The sequence below is a fragment of the Centrocercus urophasianus genome, unplaced genomic scaffold, assembly GCF_019232065.1.
Source record: "Centrocercus urophasianus isolate 14NV4802_14NV808 unplaced genomic scaffold, USGS_Curo_1.0 seq_10, whole genome shotgun sequence".
Classification (NCBI taxonomy): Eukaryota; Metazoa; Chordata; class Aves; order Galliformes; family Phasianidae; genus Centrocercus; species Centrocercus urophasianus.
In genome coordinates, this window is record NW_024884142.1 from 81,043,665 (window position 1) to 81,055,702 (window position 12,038).

At 43.6% G+C, this 12,038-nt stretch overlaps 1 protein-coding gene across 3 annotated transcripts in view; it reads left to right on the plus strand.

Annotated features, from left to right (window-relative positions):
- The first annotated feature begins 6 nt into the window (after positions 1 to 6).
- TRERF1 (transcriptional regulating factor 1) overlaps positions 7 to 12,038 on the plus strand; it is a 98,683-nt gene continuing 86,651 nt past the window's right edge. For 2 of the 3 annotated variants that reach the window (XM_042817577.1, XM_042817587.1), the window contains exon 1: positions 7 to 109. The gene's annotated coding sequence lies outside the window, so the exon portion shown is untranslated. Of the gene's footprint in view, positions 110 to 286; positions 398 to 12,038 lie in introns of those variants that run through there. The other variant, XM_042817582.1, reaches the window with a different exon arrangement.

Below are 12,038 nucleotides of genomic sequence, written 5' to 3' on the forward strand. Positions count from 1 at the left end.
CTTTTGCGAGAAAATAATTTGACAGCGATTTGCTGACAGCGGGATTTCGTGCATCACGGGCGAGGGAAGGGCGGCGCGGCCGGAGCCGCCGCGGGAGGCCGTGCCGGAGGTAAGCGACCGCTCCGCAGCCTCCCCGCGGGGCGCGGACCCGCCATGTGCCGGGCGGGCGGGGGCCGGGGCGGGTGCTGGCGGCGGAGCCGGGCCGTGCGGGCCGGGGGAGTTGCGTTTCCTGGCGGAGCGATATTTGTTTACGGGCTGCGCCGTAAGTAAAGTAGGACCCGGCCCCGGCGGCGCGGTGATCAATTAACTGTGCGGTCTCTCGCGGGGCGCCCAAAAGAGAGAAAAATCAGAGCCCCTCGTGCCGGCCCCCGTGCACTTGTTGCAGACTTGGCGCCAGGTAGGGCAGCGCTTCGCAAGTTTCATTTTTGCATGAGCTGGGGCTTCGCTTGCAAAATTGAAAAAAAAAAAAAAAAAAAAAAAAAAGTTTGCAGCTCACTTTCAGTCCGCAGCGCCGAGGCCCTGCCCGCAGCCGCCTCATCCTCCTCCTCCCCGCAGGGCCGCGGCGGGGGCTGCCCGGCCCCTACCTGCCCGCTGCGGCGGGCTGCTCCGGGCGGGGCCGGCGGTAGAGCCGCGCGGAGCGGCGGGAGGAAGGGAGGGAGGGAGGCGCGGAGCGGCCGCGAGGAAGTTGTCACCGTGCGGGGCCGGGCGGGGTGTACGTGTCCCCCGCGCCGCCGAGGGGACCCGCGCGTGTCCCCGCGCGAGGTGGCGGCGTCCGACTGGCCGCGGTGCGGAGGTGGCTCGCAGTAGTGGGGAGTGATTTCTGCTCTCCCCCTAGAATGGGAAACTGCTGGAGTGCGGGACGGCTGGGTTTTGTGTGCTGTCACAGTACGGGGTAATGACCAAAAGCTGCCAGCCAGATGCTTAAGTACCGGAGGGATGATTTGCAAGTGAAATGAACTGGCAGTTCACCAGTCAGTAAGTGGATAATGCCTACTCATCCTCTGCCGGCTTCTCAGATCGGTTTCGTGCCTGCCGCTCAGGCTGTAATAGCCAAGGTGTGAAACTTGGTGATGCCGACGAGCTCACCCAGTAGCATCCAACCTCTTGTCGTGTCCCGGCACAGCCGTGCCGAGCATGACCAACACCAGTGATGTTCATAGGTTTTAACAGACTAATCTAATAGCAGTGAAATGGATACAGTGATCCACAGCTGAACTACTTACGGAAAAGGCTGCAAAGCACTTAATTGCGTGTTAGGCAGGTAATCACAAGGGTGAAGTTTTATATCTCTGACAGTTGTGATTCTGCTGTATGTGCTGCAGAGAGCCCTCCAGGCCAGTTTGGGCCTTGCCCCGCTGCTCCTGCTGCCCTGCATCCCAGCTGGCCTGCGGGTACCTTGCTGGGACTGCCTCCTTCCTTGACTGGAGGATGTGCTGTCACCACTATGTTTCTGATAAGACAGTGTTTCCCTAGAAATGCCCATTTCACTTTGCCACCTGCTGTGGGGATGTGGCATGATGTTCCTGGTATGTTCTCAAACATGGGGTCTGATTTTTGGGTGTTGCTGTGTGAAGCCAGGATTTGGACTCGGTGATCCTTGTGGATCCCTTCCAACTCAGGATATGAATCTGTGATTCATTGTTATCTGCCTTTCTGAGCCTTAACTGAGGTTTGAATTTTAACATCCCAAGTGCTGCTTCATCAATGCTCCACCTGTGCATATATATTGTGGAAGTTAACCTGTGGCCTTGTAATTCATAAAGGAAGGTCATGCCAAATGGACTGTTAAGTTAGAATTTAGATAAGCAATTTTTTCATATGAAGAAAACATATCGTGCATTTTTCTTCTATAGCTAATGATCTCACGTACTTTGGAAGAAGGAGAGGCTCCTACATGCTACACTCCAAGCTTTTGTTGCACATAAATGCTTTTATGATCCTTTCTGCTCCAGCTGATAAGTAGATCAAGTTTCTGAAGTTGGGAGACTCCAGCAAGGGGCTGAGCTGCATTATGAGGGCGTCAGTCAAACCAGCATGTCTAGATAGCTCAAATATGAGTAATTCAACTTGAATGATCACATGGGTTTCACCGTGGTTGCCAGCCTGGGCACAGAGTGTGTGCTCAGCCTGTAGGTACAGTGGTAAGGGTGGCATTCGGCAGCCCTGCCATTGATGCATGCCCTGCCCTGGGCACAGTGGGGCCAGGTAGGGTCCTGTGAGTAACCATAGCATGAGTAACCTCCCTATCTAACACTGACTCACATTACGTTTGGAGGCTGAATAAAATCTCCGTGTGATACTCACTTCGTGTTGCTGGCCTCCGCCGATCACGTGCCCCTGATTTGGGCCTAGGACCATAGAGCAAGTCCTTTCAGGTTACTTTGCTTTTTGGAAGCACTCAACAGGGCTGCGTAGGAAGAGGGACTTCCTAGATTTTAAGCTCAGAATTCCATTGCATGTGCTTCTTTGGTCCGTTTCCAGGGATATAGGGAGGTTTGCTTTTGTAAACTAGGATTGTAATTTAGCATCTGGTAATGAGTGTGAGAAAAGTATATAAAAAAAACAATCATGTAGTGTACTACAGGTTTTGTAAAGCAGTGAGATAATATTCTGCTGTGGATGTTTTAAACTATTATTGTAATTTTTGGTTTATTCCAACCTAGCAGGGAATATACGTCTCTAAGAAAGTTGCTTGGTGAGGGCCTTCCTCCCCTTTCCCAGTACTGTAAAGACAGCGGTGAACTGAGGGAGAGTGGCCCTGGGATCTGTGGTGTCACTGTGTGATTCTGGTGCTGGAAGGCTGTCTCTTTATGATGTGTCATAGCAACTTGCGAGATAAGGCAGTTTCATTTGAGCTTCCTTAGAAATACTTAAAAAAAACCAAACAAACAAACAAAAAACCCCCCTGTGTTTGATAGATGCAAAGTAACTGGGGATGGGGCAACAATTTGTTTCCTCTTTTAAGCCTTTTTTGATACTGCATAGCTTCCAATGAAGAACTGTGATCAGAATGGCATATTTTTCTGCCTCTAAAATCAGGGTAATCCTTTTGCCTCTGCCACACCTCTGCAATGGAGATAGCCACATCTGCAAGCGCAGGCATCAGTTCTGCTAGGTCTTGGCTTCCAGGCACTCATATACTTATGCGCGTTGAACAGCACCAGCAGTGGCAGTGAGCAGCTGGATTGCTGTGCCTGTCAGTGTGGTGGGATGGGGAGCTGCATTTGGCACTAAAAAAATGAAGGCAGCAAACTCTGCATGGGTTGCCACATATGAAGGTATAAAACTTCTCTGACTTGACTGGCTCCGAGAAACCTATTATTGTCATCAATTGCAGGGCTGTAAGGGGAAATCAGGCCTTCTAAGATAAAGACAAAAATAGCACATTCAAATATATTTTAAGAAAGGCACTCTTCCTTCAAAGAGTGTTTCTGAGCACAGCTCAAAGAACAGTGGCCTAAGTTTCATCTGTTTTAGTTGTTTATTTATTTTTAATCTTTTCTTGCAACCAGACAGGTTGCAGAGGTGCATGGCTCCCACTTGTGGGCAGGCGTCCATTTTCTGTCCCTTGTTTGTCTGCATTGCTGCAGGGTCCTCAGCAGTGTCTGTATGGCATAGGCCTGCTGGAAGCAAATGGCTCGGAGCACCACTGCTCTGGGACCTCTAGACCCCACCAGTGCAGACCCAGTTCTGGGGAACAGCCCACCCTTACAACATGGGCACTCAGGTGCCATCAATCAGAAGGAACAACTCAAATCTTGTGCTGTTTCCCAGCTTTCCTCTAGTCTCCCTTTCGGAGAGTTTTGTTGAGAAAAGGGCAGCATCGATGGGCATGAAAAGCTGGAAAATGCATTCAAGCTACAGTCTGCCCAGAGAAGCTGTGGGTGCCCCATCCCTGCAGGCACTCAAGGCCAGGTTGGATGGGGCCCCGGGCAGCCTGAGCTGGGAGGGACAGCCCTGCCCACTGCTGGGGTTGGGAAGGGGTGGGCTTTGAAGTCCCCTCCAACACAAACCATTCTGTGATTCTCTGATTCTGTGATACAGCCTGCTGTCTCTGAAACCTGAAGGCAAGCACCCGGTCTGTGTTACTTTCTCCTCAAGAAGGTGGTGATTTGGGGGACTCACAGCAAGTTTTTAACGGATGCTACATTGCCCTGTAATGGAGTTTTTTAGAGATTAGACTTCACGTTACAGTGGGGGTCTTGCAACATTTTGGGTGAGTTCCGTAGGGTTGGGTATATTTTGAGGTTCTGAGTGAAATGAGTCTTGTGGTTTCAGCTTAGCTCCGTAACAAAGGGTAACGTGTCTCACACAAACATCCCACCTAAGTTTTCATAGTGACTGATGATTTGCTCTGGAAAGACCCAAGGTGCTGATATGATGCAAACGCAAAAGGTAGCAGATTTTTTTTTTTCTTCTTCTTTTTTGGGGGGGGGGAAGAGGATAGGGGGGGTGGGGAACGTGGGTGTTGAGGGGAAGGAGCTTGTCTTTCTCCAGTTTACAGTTTAAAATTTGTTAGAATTTCATCCAAATCTCTGATCTTCAGCTTTCCATCTGCTGGTCACTTTATTTTCCACGTACACAGCCCCAGACGCCAAGTTTCCCTACTCCACTGCTGAAACCTTTGCAAAGCAGCCATCCTAGGCCTTATCACAAAATTTCTCAAGTCTTTTTAGTCCAGCAAGAAAATGGTTGCTGCCTTTCCCCTCCCTCCTCTCGTCAAGTGCTCATTGTAAGAATTTTGATAGAGACTGCATTGTGATATGTCCTTGAAGTGCAGTGCTGCAAGGTTTTGTTTTGCCTTTTTATTTTTTATTTTTTTTCTCACATTTAGACTTACTTGCATTTATAGCAAAGCAGGATTGTTGTAGATGTTCTTTTTTATATATATATATTTTATTGTTATTTTGTTGTTTGTCAAAAATCTTTGTTCAGTAATGAGGGAAAGCTTTGACTCGGGTACTAAAAGCTCCAGCTAACCTTAGAATGGTGTTAAGACTACAAAAACATGGGGGAAGGATTGCTCCAGCAGAGCATATATAGGTTAAATGTTGAATTGTTTGCTGCTTTGCTTTCAGATGTAGGAGATTTTTTGTTCACCCTGTCACAAGGTCTCTTCAAGGATAACAGAGTCCATTTGAGTTACAGAGCCTACACCAAGTACTTTCTCTTTGAGTGAACTTAAAATCCTAAATGACTCCTTCTGCACCAGTGTGTGACAAATAAGTCTTACCCAAACCTGTGAAGTGACTATTACATTTAAAATTTGGTAATGGCCAAAGTTCTCTATCTTAAAAGTTGATTCTTAGTTGACCATACAGAGATGCTCTACAGACTCATTTTTGTCTTTTTTCTGCACTCTCCCCCACATACACTATTTTCATTGATGGGGAAGTTTCATTTCCTTTATTTATATATATTTTAGTGTATGGGTGTTTAGGGGGCGTGGGGAGGATAGGAGCTAAGTCTGTATGCGACTTTTTTATTTAAAAGAAAAACTGATATTAATGGGTTTAGAAATGTTCTTTAGTACATTCTCTCATTTAAACCAAAAACTGCTTATAAAATAGTGCATGTTAGAGGATCAAGGGGTTTTGCAACTGTTCTGGGTGGGTAAGAATCTTGTCTGATCTCCAGTTGTATTAGCAGAACAGTATTTTTCCCAGTATCGTCATGTTTCATGTGCCAAATCTAAACTAGAAATGCCTTTCCTTGGAAGGATCACTATTTACATTTGGAGGGCTATGCCAATTACAGCTATATTAACAAGCCTTTTTTTTTTTCCCCCTCTCTCTTAATCTTACACTTGACTTAAATAGTAACTTCTTTCATTTTCTTAACAGAACACCCAGTACAGTCCTGGCACATAGTTTTGAAGCAGTCAGTGGGGTAAACACTGCTGTCCTGTGGCACAAATGCAGATGGGCGCTCTTGCAATGTAATGTTCTTAAGGGAGTTCTGGTGAGATGAATGCTCTTGTAGCTTTGCGTGAGTTTGAAATAGTCCTATGCTATGCTGCAGAATTGAATATAATTAATCTGTAAGAAGGAACTGTATTATTCATATGCTGTGATTTCTTCTTTTTTTTTTTTTTACTTCCATGTGCTTTAATTTTGAAAACAATTTCAAAGTCCTGCGGATTTGGAAATACTGCATTACAGATTTGTGAATGTTTGTAGGCATAAGATAAGATGCTATTACTACTCAATTTGATCAGAATCTAGAGATTGAATATTCTTTTGGATAGTGTAGTAATGCATGATGCAGGAACAGGTAAGTGGGGCTGTTTGTCAGGAGGCCCTTTTGCCTGCTGGGCTTGTGCCCTGAGTGCTGTGTCTCTGCTGCTGCCCTGTGGACTCCTGGGAGCAGAGAGGACATACTGGTGGAAGAACCTGTTTGTACTGGAAAATCAGCTTGATAGTAAATGGTACCATTTTCTTCACATGCAGATTTCCTAGTTACTAGCTCTTTCCAAGTTTAAATTAAGATTTGAAGTGTTTACAGCAGCAGTGGGGTATTAAATAAAATGGGGATGCTGGCCGTTCTTCACGTGATTCACATCTGCCACAACTATTAGTACTTAGAAGACCTTATGTGTCTAAACTGAGCATTCTTTTCCCAAAAATTCAGTCCACCAAAGCCCTGAGATGTAGACAGAGTTCCTTAAATATCTTCCCTGTTGTTTCCCCTTGGCTGCCTCTCATTATGTCTTATCCTGAGCATAGTATCTGGGTGGTTGTCTTTGGGTTGAATGTGTGCTTATATCAGCAGCAAGAGCACCGCAGTTTATGCTCTCTCTGGAGGCTGAAAGTAGCTACTTGCAGTAGCTCCTGGGTTGCTGTGGGACTTAACATAAACTCTGTCACAGTTACCAAAGCCGTATCTGCTGAACGCAAGAGGTTGTAGTCCCCTGAACCACAAGTTTAAGTTACGTGTAGCTCAGCTTTGAGTGTGGTGGTTTGGTTGCTGCTCATGCCCCTGATGTACTGAAAGGAGTGGGTGGGAGCACTCCAGTTGCTAACCCTGTGAATTTTGATGGAACAAAAGAAGTATTTAATGTTCACCTACATGGAGGCATTTCAGGAGCGTTGATACTTCAGCCGTCTTGTTGGCCTGCTGTGCAATTTGAATTCAAGCAAGGGTCTCCCACGTGGTTATTTGTATGTGTCCTCCTATCTCTGTTTTATATCTCCAATTTCAGTATGTGCTTCCAGAATTACATTTTCGTTCATTTCCAATCATTCTTCAAAGATAACTGGCAAAACCAACAGGCTGGTTGTGACTTTACAGCAATAGAAGATATAAAACTTTGATCTCCTTGTTAAATGAGTTTTCTTCATGTGTGGGCTGGGTGTGTGGTGCGTTGACTTAGTTTTTATTGATCAGTGTAAAAATGTGAATTCAGCTTCACAGCAATGATAATAAACAAGTACTTGCAGTGATATTCTAATGAGTTCCTGGCGAAAATAGGGCAGAAAACCATCTCAGAGATTGACATGCTTTAGTGGTGAGATGCTCAACAAGGATGCTTGATATAAAAGGACCAAATTAAGCTGTTTGAAGTTCTTTCTTTGGCAACACAACTCTGCAGGAGAGTTCCAAGCAGGGCAGGATGCAGTATTTTTGTATGCATTTGAGCAGCAGCAGCGGTATTTTCTCCTCTGTCCAGAAGAACCCTCACCATCCTAGTCACACCAAAATAGCATGGGTTATTGGGGTCAGCTACTTGCTTTACTAGGTGCCTCTGAATGCAGGCAGTGAAGCACTCATTACCTTGCAGTCTTCATCTGCAGGAATGCCCTGCAAAGTGTCCACACCTGCTTCTGTACGCGTGCATGGCAAAGCATCAGTTGCAGAGAGGAGTGAGGGAGGTTGCTGAATTAGCAGACAATTTAAGTATGAAAAAGTGAGATTCGTATTCATAACTGTGTTGAAACAAAATGTTATTAGTGCAGTAGGGACATACCTTCATTTAAGATGCCAGTAATTCTTCTAAGCTAGAATGTTTGCAGAGGTGTAGGCAGGTAACTTCTCTCTCCTTTTTTTTCGTTGATACTGTGTGTTTTCAAGACTAGGAGAGACTTCTCAGTGGAGGTGATAGACAGAAATCCTCTGATTTTTTTTCATCATTTAGGCTTGTTCTATTCTGTCAGCTGAGTAAACTGGTATCTGAGCTGCATGGATCAAGATAAAAATGTATTGCTACTGCCTTCATGTGTGTTTGATAAAAGCAGAAAATGAGAAGAAAAATTTACCTGAAGAAAAGTGATATATATATATTTTTCCAGGACTGCGAAGTTTTGAAAGAGATGGATTATAATGAACTTTAATACTTTTCTAAAGTTGCTACTATTATAATGAAAAAGCATGAATAAGAGAATATGCCTTGCAGGTAAAATGAAAAAAGGCTTCTCCATTTGTACGCTCGAAAACCAAAAATGCATTGCAGAGGATGAATTTTACCCTTCATTTTGCTCATAGTAAAAATTAGTCTTTGAAGTTAAAAATGGCTTTAGATTTAAAGAAATAATGCACCTGAGAAGGGAGGTGCACAGAAAAAAGACACTGGGTTAAGTGCTGTTTTGTTAATGAAAGGCATGTATGGTAAGCTAACTGTGGCTGCCTGCACAGTGAGATTCTGCCAGATAGGAGCAGGGGTGATAAAATAAAGTGCTAGCAGACTGTTATTTCCAAGATTTCCAATTTTCAGAAGAAATTTTAATCTGAATATTGAGTGTGCAGTTATAAATGATAGCCTAGTACCACAGAATTACAATAATTTATGAAGGGAATGATACTTTCTTGCTTCAAGTCTGTTAGCATATGATCCGTAGGCTAACTAACTGATCGTTAGTTAAAGTAGAGGTTCATTAAAATAACATAGGCTCATCTGGTTTTAAAGACCAGCTCTCAGCCAGTAGGCGCTTGTCCAAAACTCATAAGGCTGCAATGCTGACTTTGTGGAGATGTCATGTAGATTGCTGTGTAAAGCTGGGTGATGGAGAAGCGTCTGTTGGAATCCAAGTATGCTTTGTGTTGGGCCACAGTTTTCAATTTTTAGTTGTCTGTAGCAATGTCTATTCGTGCCATAGTCAGTTTAACTACTTGTGTGACTGTTTGAGTGAAGGTGCAAGATTAAGTCAGTGTATTAAGCCAGCTCTTACCTGTAGTTACATTATGCTATAATAAGTACATTTTTCTAGTTGAAGAGTTGTAATTACAAAGCAGATGATGTGCTTCAACGATGTGAAAAAAATCCTTAAATTTAAGCCCCAACTGTACTTAGCACAGTTTTTTTAGGTGGAACTTTTACTTTCAGGTTATTTCTGGAAAATCCGTACCACTAATTATGTAAATTACAAGAAATGAAAAAAGAGAACAAATGAGCTTATTGTAGCTTTCATCCAGCAAAGTCATACGTGGTCATTCTAGCTGTCTGTAGTAAGTGCCTGTGTTGTTTGGCTGCTGCTTTTGCTACCAGCAGAGTGGATCACTTAAACTTGTTCTTTCTCACGTGCTCTGCACAACTAGGCTGCCAGACTGTTAGCCAAAAGTGGGAACTGGGGATTTCTTTTGGTACCTCCTTCCTTATGGGGCTCAGGGTTTTGTGCTCATGGCAAACACAGCATCTTTTTTGTTTGGCTGGTTGGCTTTTCTGCAGTCATGTGGGCACGTACCTTTTATTTAGGTCAGTCTTCTTGTATATCAGGACATTTTGTACCTGCACCTATTGCCTATTAAGGCAATAAGAATGTCTCCTAGAATGAAGTGGAGCCAGATGTCAGGTCTGTCTGCAGATCAGAGAGAAGGGGATGGAAGAAGCGGCATTCGAGTGAATGAACAAACTTTCAAGCTGACTCAGAGATACACATACAGTATGTGCAGTAGAGATTAGTCACCATTTACTGTAAGTCTTTCTTTATGGCGCTTGGTGGATGAGCAGCTGTATCAAGCTGCTGTAAGCGAGCTTTGTAGGCTGGGAATTCAGGTAAATGTTATTTCTACAGTATTTTCCCATCGAACAACAACAAGAAGAAAAGACAAAACCTAAAGTCTTGTAAATTACTGAGCTAAAGGCAAAAGAGATCTTTTACTTATCTCATAGTGTTGCTATCTTTCTTAATCTGTGAAAGTAGTAGGAAAGCAAATAAATTATGCAACAACGCTTTTTTTTTTTTTTCTTGTAAATTTAGAAGCCTGTGCCTACATGTTATTAGTACTGTTCTGCCCTGTCCTGTGCAGGTTGGTTTGATTTTTTTGGATTTTTTTTTTTTTTTTCTTTTTTCTTTTCATTAGGTAGTTTTCAAGCCACATTTGTGTGAAATACCAATTTACATGATGGTAACAGAAAAACAATTACAGGGAAGGATATTCATCTGTAAAAAAAACCAACACTGTTTTCATTTGCCAAGTAGAAACTTCAGGAAAATTACCCTCCAGGTTGAATTTTCTCATGAATGTTCTCAAGTTCTGAAATTATTTACTGGCATAATAGGTATGCAAAACACTTAAGGCAAAGTTTGTATTCAAAGAGTTACCTTCTGGGGGGGAAGGTGGAGAAAGTGATTTTACTGTTTTAAAAAGGTAGGTAAAATAAAAATAAAACTGCATTAAAAAAGATGAAATTCTTGCGCAGTCTCTTCTGGATTACTCAAGTGCAGTAGCTCTGTGGGTGGCTTCTAGTCTGTTTGGTGGAAATTTATTTTTTCTTAATTTATCTGGGTATTTTTTGTAGTTCTTAGATGGTCTTTCTCTCTAATCCCAACCAGTTTTGGTTGGTTTGTTTAATCTGTCCTTAGAGAAATGTTAATTTCAGCTGTGATTGTACCAAAATTGCTTTATAGTTGTTACAGTAAGATATATTTTTTTTATAGTTTGCTTAAAATTACTTCCTCCCAAAAGAAAAAAAAAACCAAAAAACAAACCAAAAAAAAACAATCAAACATGGTGTTGAGGAGTGAGAACCAGACGGCGCTGGCACTGCTGGGTGGGACTGCAGTGAAGCTGCATGCCTGTGCAAGTGGCTTGGCTTCTGCTCTCCAGAGGATCTGATCCTGCAGTGGTTTGGAAGCCCTCTGAAGAGCAGGAATGAAAGCTGGAAGAGTTATTAAGTTGTGGGTTATCTCGCACCGTTTGTTTGAAATGGAGGCCAGATGATTTACATATCTCTGTAGCTTGGATCTGAAAAAAGATCTTATTTTTTATTTTGCCGGTCTTTATAGGGAAATGACATCACAGCTTATGTCAGCCATGCTACAGCATTCAGGCTTTTTTCTCCTCCCTTGGATTGTTAACTGAGTGCTAGCTTGATGCTGTGAGTCCTTCCCTGCAGCCTGTGGCACGCTGTTAACTTCATCTCAATTCAAGAGCCATAACTGCATTTTTGTACAATGAAATATGAGAAATAAAGATCTGGTCTAAAGCCTTTTGAAATCAATGGGAGTACATTTTACTTCATTTCTGTGTGCCTGACTGGTGTGGTGACCCTCTAGCAGTGTACAGTTTTTGAGATTGCTGTCATGGCATTAAGTGTATGAGGGACAGCAAGCTGGCTTCTTGGAGATGCTCACTCCAGGAGAGCAGGCAGGCCCTTCAGGAAGGAGCCTGTGCAAGGTGGGTGAGGTTTTCGGACTGTAGCAATTAAGTGTTACCTGTGTGTCCCTTGTGCAAAGCTGAGCTTGGCTTAGGAAAGCTTTATAGTAATGATACATGCAGCAGAACTAGCATACCCTTGCTGGGGTCCAAGCAACCGTTGTGGTGTGAAACAGAGGGGAGGGGGTCTTCCTGTGGTAGTTGGAGAGGCTGGAATGTGGCAAACAGGAATCAAATCCAAGCTGGCGTTCTGGAAAGTTGATTGCTGCCTTTGTTAATTGTAAGGCGATTTTTAAGTAAGATGCTTCTCAGAAGAAAAATAAACACATTCAGAAGAGAAAGGAGAGAAATGTGTTGTTAAATTCAGGTGATCACATGCAGCAGACAGTGTATGATGATGATGGTGATGGTGGCACCAAATACACACAGACACAAAGCGAAGTGAT